General features: G+C 39.4%; 1 non-coding gene across 1 annotated transcript; it reads right to left on the bottom strand.

The window, feature by feature from the left end:
- Positions 1–2,836: 2,836 nt before the first annotated feature.
- LOC111543445 lies at positions 2,837–2,942 on the bottom strand. The gene has a single exon (XR_002731866.1). It is a non-coding gene; the product is annotated as a U6 spliceosomal RNA (small nuclear RNA).
- Positions 2,943–6,123: the final 3,181 nt, after the last annotated feature.

The raw sequence follows: 6,123 nt of genomic DNA, 5'->3' as shown, positions 1-6,123 counted from the left end.
TAGGATCATGTCATCTGCAAACAGGGATAGAAATTCCTATTTGGATGCCCTTTATTTCTTTCTGTTGCCTGACTGCCCTGGCCAGGACTTCCAATAGTATGTTGAATAGGAGTGGTGAAAGAAGGCATCCTTATCTTGTGCCAGTTTTCAAGAGGAATGCTTCCAGTGTTTGCCCGTTCAGTATGGTGTTGAGTGTGGGTTTCTCATATATGGCTCTTATTATTTTGAGGTGTGTTCCTTCAATACTTAGTTTATTGAGAGTTTTTAACATGAACGGAGTTAAATTTTATCAAAAGCCTTTTCTGCATCTATTGAGATAATCGTATGGGTTTTGTCTTTAGTTCTATTTATGTGATGAGTCACATTTGTTGATTTGCATATGTTGAACCAACCTTGCATCCTAGGGATAAAGCCTACTTGATCGTGGTGGATAAACTTTTTGATGTGCTGCTGGATTCAGTTTGCCAGTATTTTTTGAGAATTTTTGCACTGATGTTCATCAAGGATATTGGCCTAAAGTTTTCTTTTATTGTATCTCTGCCAGGTTTTGGTATCAGGATGATGCTGGCCTCTTAGAATGAGTTAGGGAGGACTCTCTCCTCCTTAATTTTCTGGGACAGTTTCAGTAGAAATGATACCAGCTCTTTGTACATCTGGTAGAATTCAACTGTAAATCCATCTGGTCCTGGCCTTTTTTTGGTTGGAAGGCTATTTATTACTCCCTAAATTTCAGAGGTTATTATTGTTCTGTTCAGGGATTCATTTCCTTCCTGGTTCACTCTAGGGAGAGTGTATATGTCCAAGAATTTATCTATTTCTTCCAGATTTTCTAGTTTACATGCATAGAGTAGAGTTGTTCATAGTGTTATCTGATGGTTGGTTGTATTTTTGTGGGGTCAGTGGTAATACTTCCCTTATTGTTTCTGATTGCGTTTATTTGAATCTTCTCTTTTTTCTTTTTTGTTAGTCTAGCTAGCAGTCTATTTTTACTAATTTTTTCAAAAAACCAGCTCCTGGATTTATTGATCTTGTGAAAGATTTTTCATGTCTCAATCTCCTTCAGTTCAGTATTGCTTTTGGTTATTTCTCATCCTGAAAGCTTTGGGATTGGTTTTCCCTTGGTTTTCTAGTACTTTCAGTTGTGATGTTAGGTTGTTAACTTGAGATCTTTCTAACTTTTTGATGTGGGCATTCAGGACTATAAAATTCACTCTTCACACTCCCTTAACTGTGTCCCAGAGATTCTGGTATGTTGTATCTTTGTTCTCATTAGTTTCAAAGAACTTCTTGATTTCCGCCTTAATTTTACTATTTACACAAAAGTCATTCAAGAGTAGTTATTCAATTTCCATGTAATTGTATGGTTTTAAGTGAATTTCTTAGTCTTAATTTATAATTTGATTGCACCATAACTCTAGAGACTGTTCTAATTTCAGTTATTTTGCATTTGCTGAGGAGTGTTTTACTTACAATTATGTGATTGATTTTAGAGTATATGCCATGTGGCAATGGGAAGAATGTATATTCTGTTGTTTTGTGTTGAAGAGTTCTGTAGTTGTCTATCAAGTCCATTTGATCTAGAGCTGAGTTCAGGTCCCAAATATCTTTGTTAATTTTCTATCTCAGTGACCTGCTAATGTTGTCAGTGGGGTGTTAAAGTCTCCCACTATTATTGTGTGGGAGTCTAAGTCTCTTTGCAGGTCTCTAAGAACTTGCTTTATGAATCTGTATGCTCCAGTGTTGGGTGTGTATATATTTAGGATAGTTAGATCTTCTTGTTGAATTGAACCCTTTGCCATTATATAATGCCTTTTTCTGTCTTTTTTTAATCTTTGGTGGTTTAAAGTCTGCTGTGTCAGAAACTAGGATTGCAACCATGGCTTTTTTCTGTTTTCCATCTTCTCGGTAGGTTTTTCTTCATCCCTTTATTTTGAGCCTATGTGTGTCGCTGCATGTGAGATGGGTCTTTTGAAGACAGTATACCAATGGGTCTTGGTTCCTTATCCAGCTTGCCACTCCATGTCTTTTAATTGGGGCATGTAGCCCCTTTACATTTATTTATTTTTTGAGATGGAGCCTTGCTGCGTCACCCATGCTGGAGTGTCATGGCACCATCTCAGCTCACTGCAACCTCTGCCTTTTAGGTTCAAGTTATTCTCCTGCCTCAGCCTCCCGAGTAGCTGGGATTACAGGCACCTGCCACAATGCCCAGCTAATTTTTGTATTTTTAGTAGAAATGAGGTTTTGCTATGTTGGCCAGGCTTCTCTCAAACTCCTGGCCTCCAGTGAGCCAGGCTTCCCTTGGCCTCCCAAAGTGTTGGGATGACCAGCATGAGCTACCACGCCTGGTCCCATTTACATTTAAGGTTAGTATTGATATGTGTGGATTTGATCCTGTCATCATGATGTTAGCTGGTATTATGCAGACTTGTTTATGTGGTTGCTTTATATTGTCACTGGTCTGTGTACTTCAATGTGTTTTTGTAGTTGCTGGTAATGGTCTTTCTTTTCTATATTTAGTGCTTCCTTCGGGAGCTCTTGTAAGGCACTTGTTTGTCTGAAAAGGATCTTATTTCTCCTTTGCTTATGAAGCTTGGTTTGGCCAGATATAAAATTCTGGGTTGGAATTTCTTTTCTTTAAGAATGTTGAATATTGGCCCCCAATCTCTTCTGGATTTTACGGTTTCAGCTGAGAAGTCTGCTATTAGTCTGATGGGCTTCCCTTTGTAGGTGACCTGACCATTCTCTCTAGCTGTTTTTAACATTTTTTCTTTCATTTTGACTGTGGAGAACCTGATGATTATGTGTCCTGGGGATGATTTTCTTGGGCAGCATTAAAAAAGATGAAATGCTTTAGAATTTGCATGTCATCCTTGTTCAGGAGCCATGCGAATCATCTCTGTATTGTTCCAATTTTAGTGTATGTGCTGCGAAGAGAGCACTGTCTTTTTTCAAACAGGTTGAGCTCTTCCTGGTTCTTGGTATTATGAGTGATTTTCAGTTGAAACCTAGACATTTTCATACTATGCTATGAGACTCTGGGTCTTATTTAAACTATTTTATCTGGCTTTCTTTGACATTACTCTGGTATACTGGAGGGGCATATTGCCTCATTATTGACAAGTGGAGGTAGAAGTCCAGTTCTCCCAGTCAACCTTTGTTGATACCTGAATTATAACAGGTTCTTGTTACCACTGGGAGTGGGAATTCTAGAAGAATTCCACTGACACAACTGTGGAAAGCCCTGACTCTTCACTACTGTCTTCTGACACCACCACACTGGGGAAGGAAAGGGCTTCTTATTGTTGCCATGCGGAGGTGCAAGTCCAGGTTCCCCATTTGGTTTTCACTGACATGGTAGAGGTGTGGGGAAGGTCTTGTTACCAGCAATGGGGTGAAAGTCCCAGTTCCCTATTTGCCTTCTCTGATACCATCATGGTGTGGCATGGTGTTAAGCTCCCTTGGTACAGCCTCTGATGGCTGGAAATCTAGGCTTCCCACACAGTCTTCGCTGGTGGGGACAAGAATAGGTCACAGTCTTTTCTTTGGTGCTTGGTCAGAGTAGAGCAAGTAGGTTGTTGGCTAAAAGGTTTTTGTTTTGCTGTGCTGTCCCTTTCTTGTTCCTTTGGTTACAGAGAGCAAAATTTCATGGGTTTTTTTTTTTTTCTTGTCTGTGCCTATTGGTGTTTCGAGGTTACTGTTTCCTTCAGCTCTAAGTCTGGGATGTATGAAGTAAAAAGAAAACCCAGGAAACTTACCACCACATCATTACTTGGGTCCCAAGATCCTTAGCCAGTCTGGATTCTTCTCTCCACCTTTCAGAGTCTTCTTATGTTCATTTAATACATAATGTCCCAGGCCAGGTGTGGTGGCTCACGCCTGTTATTCCAACACTTTGGGAGGCCAAGGTGGGTGGATCCCCTGAGGTTAGGAGTTTGAGACAAGCCTGGCCAACATGGTAAAACCCTGTCTCTACTAAAAATACAAAAATTAGCCTGGCATGGTGGAAGGCGCCTGTAATCCCAGCTACTTGGGAGGCTGAGGCAGGAGAATTGCTTGAACCTGGGAGGCAGAGTTTGCAGTGAGCTGAGATCGCGCCATTGAACTTCAGCCTGGGTGACAGAGAGAGACTCGGTCTCAAAAAAAAATTATATATATATATATATATATAAATATATATTCCAAAGTTTTTAATTCTACTTTGTGAGAAAAATATGTTTATTGCATGTTACTGAAAGCAGTTCTCTGGTGTTGAATTTTTATCAGAAGCTTTTTTGAAATCTATTAAGATGATCTTTCTTTTTTGACTTTTTAATATGTTGATTTAAGCTGTTGTGTTATTGCTCATTGTGTTAATCCATTCTCACACTACTATAAAGAACTCCCTGAGACTGGGTAATTTATTAAGAAAAGAGGCTTAATGGACTCACAGTTCTGCAGGCTGTACAGGAGACATGGCTGGGAGGCCTCAGGAAGCTTATAATCATGACAGAAGGTGAAGGGGAAGCCAGCACATCTTACATGGTTGGGGCAGGAAGATGAGAGAGCGAAAAGGGGAAGGGTTACACATTTTTAAAACAACCAGGTCTCATGAGAACTCATTCACTAACATGAGAACAGCGAGGAGGAAATCTGCCCCCATGGTTCAGTCACCTCTTACCAGGACTCTTCTCCAACGTGTGGGGATTACAGTTCGACATGAAATTTAGGTGGGGACACAGAATCAAATCGTATTACTCATTAACAGATGTTCTAAAATAAATACATAGTATTACAGTTTTTTTTAAAGATGTATGTAATAGATTATCGGAACATTTGTATGCAAATTAGGTAAACATTTTTAAAAAAGAAAAGAAAACTTGTATATTTAAAAGTGTAATTGTACTGGGCATGTAATCCTAGCACTTTAGGAGGCTTCAATGGGAGGATTGCTTGAGCCCAGGAATTCAAGACCAGCTTGGGCAACATAGCAAGATTCCATCTTGACAGAACAGAAATTAAAGATTAAAAAAAGGGTAAGCTGGGTGCAGCAGCTCACACTTGTAATCCCAGCACTTTGGGAGGCCAAGACAGGCGGATCACCTGAGGTCAGGAGTTCAACATGGTGAAACCCTGTCTCTACTAAAAATACAAAAAAAAAAAAAAAATTAGCTGGGCTTGGTGGCAGGCTCCTATAGTCCCAGATACTTAGAAGGCTGAGCTAGGAGAATTGTTTGAACCTGAGAGGCAGAGGTTGCAGTGAGCCGAGGTCATGCCACTGCACTCCAGCCTAGGTGACAAAGAAGCCATCTCAAAAAAAAAAAATTATCAGTAATTATCAGTTGTGTACAAAATAACTTATATAAAATCTTATTCTCCAGTTTTAAAAAATCATTCACATTTATTTTAAAGAGGATTACCTATTATTGAATTTGCATGTGCAATGATGTCCATTTTCTTTTTCTCTTTTTTTCCCTATCAGTATAAAATTGAATTTAAAATTAAATTGAGAAAAATAGTGCCCAGAATATTTTAACACTTGGTTCATTTTTGCTTACATAAGGTCCTTATTAAAATGGTAACCTGATTCTTAAAGTTGCTTAGAGAAAAAGTTTTGGGGTTCTCGATTCTTCTTTTTCTCTGCCTGGTTATCTCTTTAACTGTATATCCATATATTCTCTTTAAAACAAAACAAAACAAAACAAAAGACAGGGTCTTTTTCTGTTGCCCAGGCTGGAGTGAAGTGGCACAATCATGGCTCATTGCAGCCTCCACCTCCTGGGCTCAAGTGATCCTCTCACCTCTTACTCCTGGGTAGCTGGGATTACAGTTGCACACCATCGTATCTGGCTACTTAAAAAAAAATCTGTAGAGATGGTGTCTCATTATGTTCCTCAGATTGGTCTCAAACTCCTGGCTCAAGCAGTCTCCAGCCTCAGCCTCCCAAAGTGCTAGGATTACAGGCCTGAGCTAGCATGCCTGGCCCATCCATGTATCTTGATCTCTCTTTAAGTCTTCTCTGACCTCTTTTCACTACCATCTTCTCCCCATTTAAAATAAAACTCCCATATCTGCTTTTCCTTTCTTCCTTACTTTGCTTTATCTTTTTTTTCTTTATTTATCCCTACCTGGTATGTCCTGTAT

Source organism: Piliocolobus tephrosceles, chromosome 14 (genome assembly GCF_002776525.5).
Source record: "Piliocolobus tephrosceles isolate RC106 chromosome 14, ASM277652v3, whole genome shotgun sequence".
In the NCBI taxonomy this organism is placed as follows: domain Eukaryota; kingdom Metazoa; phylum Chordata; class Mammalia; order Primates; family Cercopithecidae; genus Piliocolobus; species Piliocolobus tephrosceles.
This window is presented reverse-complemented; position numbering and strand designations above follow the sequence as displayed.